We start from the raw sequence: 14140 nt of genomic DNA on the forward strand, positions 1-14140 counted from the left end.
CATTATGAATGCAATGAGAAGTCAAGCAAAATGACCCCTTTTATTGGCTAACTAAAAAGATTACAATATGCAATCTTTTGAGGCAACTCAGGCCCTTTTTTCAGGCAAGATGTCCTGAGTTGCCTCGAAAGCTTGCATATTTTAGTTAGCCAATAAAAGGTGTTCATTTATAAGAAATGTGAACAACCATTGGCTTGCTACTTGGAGATGATCACTTTTCAAGAATTAGCAAAAAACTGTCATTTTATATTGTGCCACCCACAAGGGCCATTTCTGGTGCATAAGCCGTCTAGGAAAACACCTAGGGTGCCCTCTAATGGTCAGGGTGCATTACTGCAGTCCCATGTAGAGATTCCAATCTTTATGTTGTGTAGAAAAAGCACAAAGAAATGCTTTTTTATTGTGCGCCTCAGCAGCGTCTGGTCTGTCTGAACTCTCTGCACACCACAATCTGCTGCCCAGAAGCAGCCCTGGGTGACACGAAGAAAACCTGCTCTGATGTGCACACCATCTCAAACTGGGATGACGGTTCACCTTTCAGCACGACAATGACTTGGAGTGTACAGCCAAGACAAGTACTGGTGTGGCTTCAGGACAAGTCTCTGAGTGTTCTTGAGTGGCCCACCCAAAGTCCCAATTTAACACTAGAATTCCTGAAGCCTACAAAAAAAACTTGTAATCCTGGCCTACCTTAAATTCCTTCGCACCTCTCCATCAGCGTCTTTTGTTTTGTAAATGTGTTGATCAGTACAAGCAGCAAGCAGCCTGCTATCCCCTCCCCACCACAGCCGGCGCTCAAATCGGGCAAAAAGTTCTCCCAGCTCAAGTCATCTTTATCTACATGTGAGGTGATAGATAGAAAGATAGATAGATAGATAGATAGATAGATAGATAGATAGATAGATAGATAGATAGATAGATAGATAGATAGATAAGGCACTATATAATAGATAGATAGATAGATAGATAGATAGATAGATAGATAGATAGATAGATACTTTATTAATCCCAAGGGGAAATTCACATAATCCAGCAGCAGTATACTGATACAAAGAAACAATATTAAATTAAATAGTAATTAAAAATGAAAAAAAAAAATTAAATTAATGTTCGCATTTACTCCCCCGGGTGGAATTGAAAAGTCGCATAGTGTGGGGGAGGAACGATCTTCTCAGTCTGTCAGTGGAACAGGACGGTGACAAAAGTCTGTCACTGAAGCTACTCCTCTGCCTGGAGATGATCCTGTTCAGTGGATGCAGTGGATTCTTCATGATTGACAGGAGTTTGCTTAATGCCCGTCGCTCTGCCACAGATGTTAAACTGTCCAACTTTACTCCTACAATAGAGCCTGCCTTCTTAACAAGTTTGTCCAGGTGTGAGGCGTCTTTCATCTTTATGCTGCCACCTCAGCACACCACTACGTAGAAAAGGGCACTCGCCACAACCGTCTGGTAGAACATCTGCAGCATCTTACTGCAGATGGTGAAGGATGCCAACCTTCTCAGAAAGTATAGTCTGCTCTGACCTTTCTTACATAGAGTATCAGTATTGGCAGTCCAGTCCAATTTGTCATCCAGCTGTACTCTCAGATATTTAAAGGTCTGCACCCTCTGCACACAGTCACCTCTGATGATCACAGGGTCCATGAGGGGCCTAGGCCTCCTAAAATCCACCACCAGTGGTTTGAGTCGCACCATTTAACAAAGTCTTTGATTAACTTTCTGTACTCCTCCTCCTGCCCACTCCTGATGCAGCCCACAATAGCAGTGTCATCAGCGAACTTTTGCACGTTGCAGGACTCCGAGTTATATTGGAAGTCTGATGTATATAGATTGAACAGGACCAGAGAAAGTACAGTCCCCTGCGGCGCCCCTGTATTGCTGCACACAATGTCAGACCTGCAGTTCCCAAGACGCACATATTGAGGTCTGTCTGTAAGCTACCAGGTGTGAGTCTACTCCCATCTCAGTCAGCTTGTCTCTAAGGAGCAGAGGTTGGATGGTGTTGAAGGCGCTAGAGAAGTCCAGAAACATAATTCTTACTGCACCACTGCCTCTGTCCAAGTGGGAGAGGGATCGGTGTAGCATATAGATGATGGCATCCTCCGCTCCCACCTTCTCCTGGTATGTGAACTGCAGAGGGTCGAGGGCGTGGCGGACCTGTGGCCTCAGGTGGTGAAACAGCAGCCGCTCCATGGTCTTCATCAGATGTGACGTCAGAGCAACAGGCCGGAAGTCATTCAGCTCACTAGGACGTGCCTGGAGTTGTACATGGTAAATATTACATTGTTATTTGGAACGTATTCATGTCATGTGTGTTCCATGTCTACAACGATCTATGTAAGTGTAGGATGACAGGAAACGCGAGAAACGCAAGAAATGTTGAACAAACACCTAAAATACAAACTTTTTTCATGTTATAGTACTAACAACAAAATGTTGACATGGAGTGTATAATGTGGGAAGACTGAGGTCCAAATAAGCATTTTCACAAAAGATACACATATAACAACAACAACAACATTTATTTATATAGCACATTTTCATATAAACAGTAGCTCAAAGTGCTTTACATATTAAAGAATAGAAAAATGAAAGACACAATTATAAAACAAAATAAATCAACATTAATTAATATAACAAAACAAGTGTGCTTTTATTCAAGAATATAACCGAAGAAAAAGAAATCAGGTTAGGGTACTATGCTGACACGACCGCTTGGGTGGTGCAGCGATAAGAACCGCTGTCTCATAATCAAAAGGTCCCACGATCAGAATCTGGGTGCCCTCCAGAATTAACATTTTGAGTAGTGAGCTGCTCTTATTGTTACTATTATACAATAAAAACATACATTTGATTTGAGTCAGTAACAGCCGGTGTAAATGTATGGTACTTGTAAAGGTTAGCGTTTTTTTTTTTTTATTCGGTTTTATTCTCTCAGTCGCGTTCACGCTCACATTGTTAGTTTTCAAATAAAGACGAGCTGTAACAGAGGTGATCTCAGATGAGGATGAGGGTTCTACATCGGAGAAAGAGAACAGAAGCTCTCACCACAACAAATGTCCACTCACGTATAAGAATAACGCAGCTGCACCAGGCGTAAAGACAAAAGATGGCACCGTTTGGATGCAGCAACGGGTTGGGCGTCATCCTGCCAGTCGTTCTGCCCAACACGTGTCCTTCAACGAACCAGCACGGCTTACAGAGCTCGCCAATGTTTTATGATTATGTGTTGTGATGGTTTTTATATAAAAAAAAAACTTTTATAATTATATAAAAGTCAGATGGAATGTTATTCATCTTGATTTATTTACTTATCTTCCTACAGTGCAACGTCTCAAGTAAACTGCAGAGCTTCCTCTGTTTGATCGACATGGGCATGCTCACAAAGTAACCCTTCTTGCCCTTGTGGCTGTGGTGCTGGGAAGCACTGGTTCAAAGAGTTTCCCATGTAATAAAAGGCTCTTTGTGCTTTCAACTTGTGCCCTGTGTCTGTTATGTTGGGTTTGGGTGACTGGAGCGCCCCCTGGTGTCCGCTACTGGTAGGTTCCTGCTATGTGTGTCCGTCTGATGCTGCTTAGATTAGCTCAAGCCACGAAATCCCAATGCTGGATTAGATAAGTTTAAGCACAGAGAAGCCAGTGTTGATGTATGGCTTCTACTGCGCATAGTTAAATAAACCCTTAAAGAAATATCCCACCTAAAAATGATATACTTTTAAATGTTCCTTACACCCTGTAATTTGATTGCTGAAAAAAATTATTTTCATCTCATATTTTCATGTAAGGGCAGCACGGTGGCGCAGTGGGCAGCTCTGCTTCCACACAGATAGGAGACCCGGGTTCACTTCCCAGGTCCTCCTTGCGTAGCGTTTGAATGTTCTCGCCATGTCTGCATGGGTTTCCTTCCCACAGTCCTAAGACATGCAGGTTAGGTGTATTGGTGATCCTAAATTGTCCCTAGTGTGTGCTTGGTGTGCGTGCCCTGCGGTGGGCTGGCATCCTGCCCGGGGTTTGTTTCCTGCCTTGCGCCCTGTATTGGCTGGGATTGGCTCCAGCAGACCCCCGTGACCCTGTAATTAGGATATAGCGGGTTGGATAATGGATGGATGGATTGATGGATGTATATTTTCATGTACAGTTGTGGCCAAACGTTTTGAGAATGACACAAGTGTTGGTTTTCACAAAGTTTGCGGCTTCAGTGTTTTTCGATCTTTCTGTGAGATGTTTCTGTGGTATACTGAAGTAGAATTACAAGCATTTCTTAAGTTTCAAAGGCTCTTATTGACAATGACATTCAGTTTATGTGCAGAGTCAATATTTGCAGTGTTGGCCCTTCTTCCTTTTTCAAGACCTCTGCGATTTGCCCTGGCAGGCTGTCAATCAACTTCTGGGCCAAATCCTGACTTTTGGCAGCTGCCCATTCTTACAGAAGCAATTCTTGGACTTTGTCAGAATTGGTGGGTTTTTGTTTGTCCACCTGCCTCTTGAGGATTGACCACAAGTTCTCAATGGGGAGTTTCTTTGCCATGTACCCCAAATGTCGATGTTTTCTTCCCCCTGAGCCACTTAGTTCTCACTTTTGCCTTATGGCCCAGTGCTCCATCATGCTGGAAAAGGCATTGTTGGTCACCAAACTGTTCTTGGATGGTTGTTAGAAGTTGCTCACGGAGGATGTTTTGGTCCTATTCTTTAATCATGGCTGTGTTCTTAGGCCAAATTGTGAGTGAACCCACTGCCTTAGCTGAGAAACAACCACACAAGACATGAATGGTCTCAGGATGCTTCACTGCTGGCGTGACACAGGACTAATGGTAGCGCCGCTCACCTTTTCTTCTCAGTGACTCAATGACTTGACTCCAGCAGTCCTCAGCACTCCAATCCCAGAATCTCAGTCGTTCCCTAATGTTGTTCTTGGCTTCTTTGCTGCCCTTCTTGACACCCACTAGGCCATCTTCCAGAAGTCTTCACCTCATTCACACCTGCCTGCTGACATTCTTGAGCAAGCTCTGCACTGGCGGTGCTCCGATCCCGCTGCTGAATCAACTTTAAGAGACGGTTCTGGCGCTTGCTGGACTTTCTTGGGCGCCCTGAAGTCTTCCTCGCAACAACTGAACCTCTCTATTTTAATTCAATCAGCCTGACAGAGTGACCTCCAGCCTTGTCCTCGTCAACACTCTCACCCGTAGATCACTGAAGTGACGTCAGCAGGTCCTTTTGTGGCAGGGCTGACATGCAGTGGTTATTTGGGATGAAGTTCATTTTCATGGCAAAGAGGGACTCTTCAGAACATTCTGGAGTCGAAGCAAATTACCATCAATAACAACTGAGGCAGCAAACTTTGTGAAAATTAATATTTGTGTCATTCTCAAAACTTTTGGTCACGACTATAGATAAAAAGAGATGAAAAAGTTGTGATACAATACAACCCAATGGCGATCAATGCTATTCAATGGCAAACAATCTGAAAAACATCCATGGAAAAAGAAACGGAAATTGGACGTTAACTTGAGTTGCATAATCCATATGTCAGCTTTTTCTAGTTTTATCCTCAAAATATGCAAAATGCATGCATTTTTTTCGCTAAGATATACTCACCGCCAGCATGCTGGGTCTGTGGGGCCGCAGCTCTAACAACTGTGACCACCCTCTGCTCCCCTCGTATTTGTGACAGATTTACTGCACTCGTAATCAGCATCCAACTGTGCAAACGCCTTCTGGTTTAAGGTGACACCTGGCATCCAGCTTACTCGTTCCTATTAAAAAAGAAACGGATGAACAACTGGGAGAACATGCGAGACCCCCTCAGTCCTGACAGGGGGATAAAAGGAAGAGCCCTTAGAGAGCTACTTGATTTTATTGATGGTGTTGCCCTTTTTTTTAATTAACTGCAGTTTTAGCTTTTGAACCAGGAGTGTGATAAATTAAAGATGATGCCACACTTTGGAGCTCATCTGCCATCTGCTTCATAGCCCGTATGCATTACTTGGCTCAGTGTGCCATGTTAAGATGATGCCACTTCTTTGATAGCAGCGCCAGTCATTTATTCATTCTTTAAATTTTTATTGTTATTATTTTTAGTTGCAGGTGTACGTTGGGAATTAAAATGATTTAACAATGACAGGTTCCGACTGCCCCACTGCATTTCTGTCTCTGCGTGGGCTTCAACCGACATCCTTGTGCCGAAGAGAAAAAATATGAACATTAAATGTATTGCTAATGCCTTTATTTACATTTGTTAACTTAGCAGCTGCTATTATCCACGGCGACTTATGACAGGGGTCAACATAATCGAGTAAACATCAGTTTAGGGGGATCAAATGTGACAGGACAAGGTGACAAAATTGATCACCAGAACAAAACAGAAGCAAATGACAACTCCTGGGTTCCGAAAACAGACAGAGATTCACCCAACAAGAGTCTTCAAAAGCTTCCTAAACACATCGAGGGGGTTCTCAATTTCGAATGGAGGTGGGCAGCTCATTCCGCCAGCTGGGAGCTACAAGTGAAAAGAGTATGGATTGAGATTTGAGAGAGGTGGCATCGACAGAAACTGCTCAGCAGCAGACCTGAGTGGGAGACGAGGAGCAAATAACCTTGTGTTACCGTATACATATAGAGCGGTCTAGATCTAATTATGCAAATTTCATTACGCTATAACTTATTAAGTTTATTACATAGAAGGTCATCCGAAAAATCCCGGACCATCGAGAAATGTGCGAACTGACGACATGAAGAATCGTCTTTGTGCCAAACTGGAATCATCCCCGCATAAATCAAAGTCATTCAGATGATCTGGATCTGCATAATTAGATCTGGACCACTCTGTAGACCCACTGACTACTCTGTAGGCAAGCATCAAGGATTTGAACTTATTACGTGTCTCGCTACAGTGATCTGAAGAAAAGAGTGACATACACAGTGGCGTAGGCCCCTATGCAGCGTCCTGAGGTGGGCTCCTCCTGTCTAGCATAATGGTTAGTAAATTTATTTGTAACTAGATCAATCCCAGAATCTCAGTCTGTCCCTGATGTTTTTCTTGGCTTCTTTGCTGCCCTTCTTGACACCCACCAGGCCATCCTCCAAACGTCTTCACCTCACCTGCCTGCTGCCATTCCTGAGCAAGCTCCGATTCCGCAGCTGAATCAACTTTAAGAGACGGTCCTGGCGCTTGCTGGACTTTCTTGGGCGCCCTGAAGCCTTTCTCGCAACCTCTCTATTTTAATTCAATCAGTGTGATAGAGTGACCTCCAGCCTTGTCCTCATCAACACTCTCACCCGTAGATCACTGAAGTGACGTCAGCAGGTCCTTTTGTGGCTGGGCTGACATGCAGTGGTTATTTGGGATGAAGTTCATTTTCATGGCAAAGAGGGACTTTGCAGTTCATCTGCTCCCTCTTCAGAACATTCTGGAGTAGATGCAAATTGCCATCAATAAAACTGAGGCAGCAAACTTTGTGAAAATTAATATTTGTGTCATTCTCAAAACTTTTGGTCACGACTGGAGATAAAAAGAGATGAAAAGGCTGTGATACAATACAACCCAACGGCGATCAATGCTTCAGTGATCTGAAGAGAGGAGTGACATACACAGTGGCGCAGGCCCCTATGCAGCGTCCTGAGGTGGGCTCCTCCTGTCTAGCGTAACGGTTAGTAAATTTATTTGTAACTACATCTTAGGGGCTGGCTGGGCCGTGGTGTCCAGGACCGCGTCACTATCAGATCACACACTGGTGACAAACAAACCAGCTCTCTAAATGGAATTTGTAATAACTTTGTTAATCGCTTTATTACTGCAGCTGTAAGTTAGCAAAAATAAAATAAATTGTGGGAACGGAATGTGGGAGGTGTGGGTAGTCGTACAAAAATATATGTAAGATGTAGACCTGCTTATTTTTCAAAGACAACTTTGTGAAGGAAAATACTTAAAAATGTAATGTAAGCTAGAGAGTAGAAACTGTTCTATGCTATAAAATGAAGCCATTTTAATTTGTGACAAATGCAAATAACAACGCCAGTTGACAGGTGTGCCACTACACAATTGACCCGTTTTTACACAAGTTCTGAGAAAATGGACATCATAAAGTGAGGTGTCAATGGTTCCAACAAATTTGCCTTGTCGGTAGGAATTTGCTTGGTCATATATATTGCTTGTCCCGACACCCCATGATGCTTTGTGAGGCCCACATGACATCACAGAGCTGTAGCATCCATGCCAGATGGGGATGTCACTACCCGATCTGCACTACCTACCCGATTTATATCATGCAGGCATACCGTAAGTGTACTCCACCTCACAATTAATGGCATTGCCTGGCCTGCTTCATGCATGCATGAATAATTTACAGCAAATACACATATGTGTGATGTCACTACCCGATTGATACTGAAGCCAGATTTGCATCTAAAAAGAATACAAATACTGAGTATTTTCATTTGAGGGGAACATTAGCAGACCATAGTGATAATATTATGAAAGCTCTTCATACATGTCATCTTCACCACTGGATTAAGCATCTTATGCTCCTCATTATGTAGTGTAGATCAAGTAGTAACAGGGACAGCCCACCAGAGTATATACCGCTGATCACTCACATCACAGGCTCTGTGGGTGTTAGTCCTTCCAACCTTCCAAAATGTTTTTTTTTTATAATAGAGAGACAACTATAAAAAGGCCAAATTAAAGAAGTGGGTTTTAGCCATTTTTTTTTTAATGTATTAGCCTGGCATAACTCTATTGGTAAAGTATTTCAGATTTTGGTACATAACAGAAAAAGACCATTTCATGTAAGTTTGGCTCTTGGAATTTTAAGCAGACCACCATTAGAAGATCAAATGTTACGACTTGAAGTGTAGATGTACAGGCACTCCAAAATATAAGATGGAGTGAGATTATTGGAGGCTTTTGTGAAAGAAATTTTAACTGCTTGCAAGCTACTAAGGGTTAAAAGTGTTTTATTATAATGGCAGGTTATTCATACAGGCGTCTTATTGCAGTAAGCTGACTGAGGACAACTTCATTCTTTGGGAACGCATCTGTTAGACACAGGAGAGACGACCTTTCCTTCTTTGGGGCCCCTCTTGACACGTACACCAGCATTTCTCAACCTTTAAGTGTTTGCGAGTTTTCGTAACAGTTTTAATCATTAAAAAAACGTTTTTTTGAAACCCTAATAAAACAAATTCCTATATTTTTTATTATACCTTCTTAAATTTTAGCGACATTTATCTAACTCTATATTTATTTTTCCAGTATCAGAATGTAGTTTAAGATAATTTGTTTTGTTTTCAATAGATGTATTTTTCATATTTTCAAATCTTTGCGCCCCTTTTTTTGTTACCCTAGGGGGGCACACCCCACAGGTTGAGAACCGCCGACGTACACAAAAAAGAAACGGTTGGCCGATTTGTGTAACGTAACATGAAATGCTTAGATGCTGTTTCATAAGTATGGGGGAGAGAGGAAAATTAATATTAAAAGCCGATTGAAACAGAGGAACTTTGCTCTTCTGCCTTGAACGTGGAATCCATGTATTCATCTGCGACTGAATGAAGACTGATTGATTGAATTATTCCTGTCTTCCTTGAGGCTTACTTCCACAATTTCTACTTTATTAGTATTACAGTGGTGCCTTGAATTTTGAGCTTAATTTGTTTCAGGAAGCCGTTTGGACTCTGAATTGTTCAAAGTCCAATTCAATTTTCCCCATTGGAAATAACAGAAAGTGAATTAATCCGTTCCCAGACCCTAAACAATACCCATTTGTATAAACTGAAATAGCAAATACACATAATTTAAGGTAAAAATAATGAAGAAGGGGCCTGAGTTGCCTTGAAAGCTTGCATATTGTTATCTTTGTAGTTAGCCAATAAAAGGTGTCCTTGTGCTTGACTTCTCACTACATTCATAATGGCTAACATGGTACAACACTGTTGCATACAATACGAGAGCGTACAGGTGCAGTTTATCTCAGAAAGGTGTTTATTTCTGAACCATTAATCCTGCCAAAAACTCACCCTCTAACCCCAAACGCTTTACGGCAAACAAGAACACACTGTCGTAAAATGTACACATTGCAAACATAAACACCCCAGTATGACAGGTAAAAATAATACAATTAAATGCCCTAAATAATAAATTAAAATATGAAAACAATAAATAGAATATGTAAATATTGTATAATAAAGGCGGCACAGTGTCGGGGTGGTAGCACTGCTGTCTCGCAGTAAGGAGTCCTGGGTTCGCTTCCTGGGTCCTCCCTGCGTGGACTTTGCATGTTCTCCCCGTGTCTGCGTGGATTTCCTCCCACAGTCCAAAGACATGCAGGTTACCATAAATACCTGCATATAGGACGATACCATGTATAGGACGCAGTGGATTTTTGACCCTAAAAACCATGGAAAAACCCGTGTACCTGTTTATAGGATGCATCCCGACTTTGAGTTACTAATTAAAAGCTGCTGCCACCAGCGCCAGTGATTGTATCCATGCGTTTGTGTTAAGCTGGAGTCTCTCTGAACAGCACCAAAGAGCGAGAAACATACTAGACGGCGAAAACGATATATCGGTGATGTGAAAATTCAAAATAAAACAATTTCCAAACATTACAATAAGGCATACAGGTGGATGTATTATAAAATGAGCTTTCAAATACCATGTCATTCTCCAAAAACGATACAGTATTAGCGACGCTACACCTGAAAAATACTTTAATTTGAAATTGTGTGAAATGCCAGTGCGGGGGTGACAGCTAATCGTGCACGAACTGAGGCATACCCCGGGAGCTACAATTGCAGCACTGCTAACCGACTGTTAAGAAAAGTAACATTGCCACAATGCACGCTATGAACCGATCGCTGTAAACAGAACTGAAAAGAAAAACAAGCCTTTTCTACCTTATGCGTCCAGCCCTCCTCCCTCTCTCGCTCGCGCTCTCTTTCGTGTATGCGTGTGTCTCCCTTTTGCGAGCCTGGAGCGCCTGTGTGTGCCTCTTTCGTGTGTGCGTGTGCCGCTCTCTCGCACGCCTCTGTTTGTGTGCCTCTCTCTCCCACGTGTGTGTGCGCGCGTGTGTGTCTGTACTAACTCCTACTCTCTCTTCTGTTTCCTTTTCCGGTGTCGTGCCACCACCATCAATCAATCAATCAATCAATCAATCAATCAACATTTATTTATATAGCACATATTCATACAAAAAATGTAGCTCAAAGTGCTTTACAAAATGAATAGAAAAATAGAAGACACAATAAAAAATAAACATAAGTCAACATTATTTAACATAGAATAAGTAAGGTCCGATGGCCAGGGTGGACAGAAAAACAAAAAACTCCAAAGGCTGGAGAAAAAAATAAAATCTGTAGGGGTTCCAGACCACGAGACCGCCCAGTCCCCTCTGGGCAATCTACCTAACATAAGTCAAACAGTCCTCTTTGTATTTAGGGTTTTCATGGAAGGACCTGATGATGATGGTCACGTAGACTTCTGGCTTTCAGTCCATCAATGTTGGTGCCTCATGATGCTTTGAGTAGGTGGAGGTGGCGCAGGCCGCCACCACAAAGAAACCGGAAAAAGAAACAGAAGAGAGAGTTGGGGTCAGTATGGATTATAGAGCCACCATGAATAGTTATTATGATGAATTGAACATACAGAGTATCAGGATTAAGTTAAATTGAAGTTATAAAAAGGCCATGTTAAAGTAATGTGTTTTCAGCAGTGTTTTAAAGTGCTCTACTGTATCAGCCTGGTGAATTCCTATTGGCAGGCTATTCCAGATTTTAGGTGCATAACAGCAGAAGGCCGCCCGCCTCACCACTTCTTTTAAGTTTTGTTCTTGGAATTCTAAGGAGACACTCATTTGAAGATCTGAGGTTACGATTTGGAATATAACGTGTCAGGCATTCCGATATAAAAGATGGAGCGAGATTATTTAAGGCTTTATAAACCATAAGCCGAATTTTAAAGTCAATCCTGAATGACACAGGCAACCAGTGCAGTGACATCAAAACTGGAGAAATGTGTTCGGATTTTCTTTTCCCAGTTAGGATTCTAGCTGCTGCATTCTGCACTCGTTGCAAACGATTTATTTCTTTTTTGGGTAGTCCTGAGAGGAGTGCGTTACAGTAATCTAGTCGACTGAAAACAAAAGCGTGAATTAATTTCTCAGCATTTTTCAATGATATAAGAGGTCTAACTTTTTCTATGTTTCTTAAGTGAAAATCTACTCAAAGCCCCGTGATGTTCCAGCAATGATGGATGGATTAAAAGCCAGACTTATGTTTGACCATCAACATTAAGTGACTCCCTAACTACAAAGAGGACTGTTTCATTTATGTTAGGTAGAATGCCTAGTGGGGACTGAGCGGTCTCATGGCCTGGAACCCCTGCAGATTTAATTTTTTTCTCCAGCCGTTTTTTTCTGTTTTTTCTGTCAACCCTGGCCATCGGACCTTACTCCTTTTCTATGTTAACTAATGTTGTCTTATTTTAATTTCTTATTTTGTCTTTTATTTTTCTTTTCTTCATTATGTAAAGCACTTTGAGCTACTTTTTGTATGAAAGTGTGCTATAGAAATAAATGTTGTTGTTGCTGTCTCTCTCGCGCGCCTGTGTGTGTTTGTGTGTCGCGCTCTCTCTCTCTTGCTTGCCGCACAGGAAATGCACAGGGAGAGACTGAACATGTACAAACCGAAAGGGAAACTGGCTTGTTCGTATACCGAGTGTGTGGTCGTGAACTGAGGCAAAAGTTTGGTGAACTTTTTGGTCATAAACCGATTTGTACGTGTACCGAGATGTTCGTGAACCGAGGTTCCACTGTTTCCATGTATAAGACGCACCTGGGTTTTGAGGGCTACTTCTTAAGAAAAAAAATGCGTCCTATATACGGGTATTTACAGTAGGTGCTTCGGTGATCCTAAAATTGTCCCTAATATGTGTGTGTGTGCCCTGCAGTGGGCTGGCACCGTGCCCAAGGTTTGTTCCTGCCTTGTGCCCTGTTCTGGTTGGGACTGGCTCCAGCTAACTTTGTGACCCTGTGTTAGGATATAGCGGGTTGCAAGTCTGAGTCTGGTGATCAGGATTTGGTACCAGGTCATTAGTCTCCCATTTTGTAAGTTTTATTTTCATTCTCATGTCCTGGTCACCGCTTCTTCTTCTTCTTCTATCACCGCTATGAGGGGTCAATGTGCTTGATCAACCTTCTCCAATCAGCTCGGTCCTGCACCTCCTTGCCAGACAAGCTCATTTCCTTCAGTTCTTCTTTGACTTTATCTACCCACCTCCACCTTAGCCTCCCTCATTTAACTTCCGCTGTAATTTCATTCCCATCACTCTTTTGCCCACATCTTCATTGTTTCTCCTTATTACACGTCTGCACACTTATCTAACTGTGGATTGATGAAGATCTTCTTCTTTTCAAACCTCCATGAAGGGTCAATGTGCTTGATCAACCTTCTTGAAACAGCTCAGTACTGCACCTCCTCACCAGTCAAGCTCATTTCTTTTAGATCTTTGTTTGCTTCATCCATCCACCTCTACTTTGACTTCCTTCACATTCTCTTCCCCTTCACTTTCATTCCCATCACTCTTTTGGCCACATATTCATTGTCTCTCCTCATCACACATCTACACACTTATCTAACTGTGGACTGAGGAAGATCTTCTTCTTCATCTCTTCCCACTTTTAAGTAGGGTTAATGTGCTTGATCAGCCTTCTCCAAACGAGTTCCTCATCTGTCAAGCTCATTTTCTTTAGATCTTCTTTGACTTTATCGATCCATTTCTGCTTTGGCCTTCCTCACTTTTTCTTCTCCTTCACTCCCATCATTCCCATCACTCTTTTGCCCACCTATTCATTGTCTCTCCTCATCACACGTTTGCACACTTCAACCAGCTTATCTAATTGTGGACTGATAAAATATCTTCTTCTTCTTCGTCATCTTTTCCCACTTCCCCATCCACCTCTACTTTGACCCCCCCCCTCATTTTCACTTCCCCTGGACTTCCACTCCCATCACTCTTTTGCCCACTTATTTATTGTCTCTCCTCATTACACATACTCACACTTATCTAACTGTGGACTGATAAAAGATCTTCTTCTTCTTCATCATCTTTTCCCACTTCTGAGTGGGGTCGATATGCTTGATCAG

At 42.3% G+C, this 14140-nt stretch overlaps 1 long non-coding RNA gene across 2 annotated transcripts; it reads right to left on the reverse strand.

Moving 5' to 3' along the window:
- Positions 1–2218: 2218 nt before the first annotated feature.
- On the reverse strand, positions 2219–11028 carry LOC120516137. 2 transcript variants are annotated; one of them, XR_005630789.1, is made up of 3 exons: positions 10895–11028; positions 5597–5754; positions 2219–2258 (listed from the first exon to the last, which is right to left on the reverse strand). It is a non-coding gene; the product is annotated as an uncharacterized LOC120516137 (long non-coding RNA). The 2 variants fall into 2 exon arrangements; XR_005630790.1 differs by lacking the exon at positions 2219–2258 and adding an exon at positions 5377–5462.
- Positions 11029–14140: the final 3112 nt, after the last annotated feature.

Source organism: Polypterus senegalus, chromosome 15 (assembly GCF_016835505.1).
Source record: "Polypterus senegalus isolate Bchr_013 chromosome 15, ASM1683550v1, whole genome shotgun sequence".
In the NCBI taxonomy this organism is placed as follows: Eukaryota; Metazoa; Chordata; class Cladistia; order Polypteriformes; family Polypteridae; genus Polypterus; species Polypterus senegalus.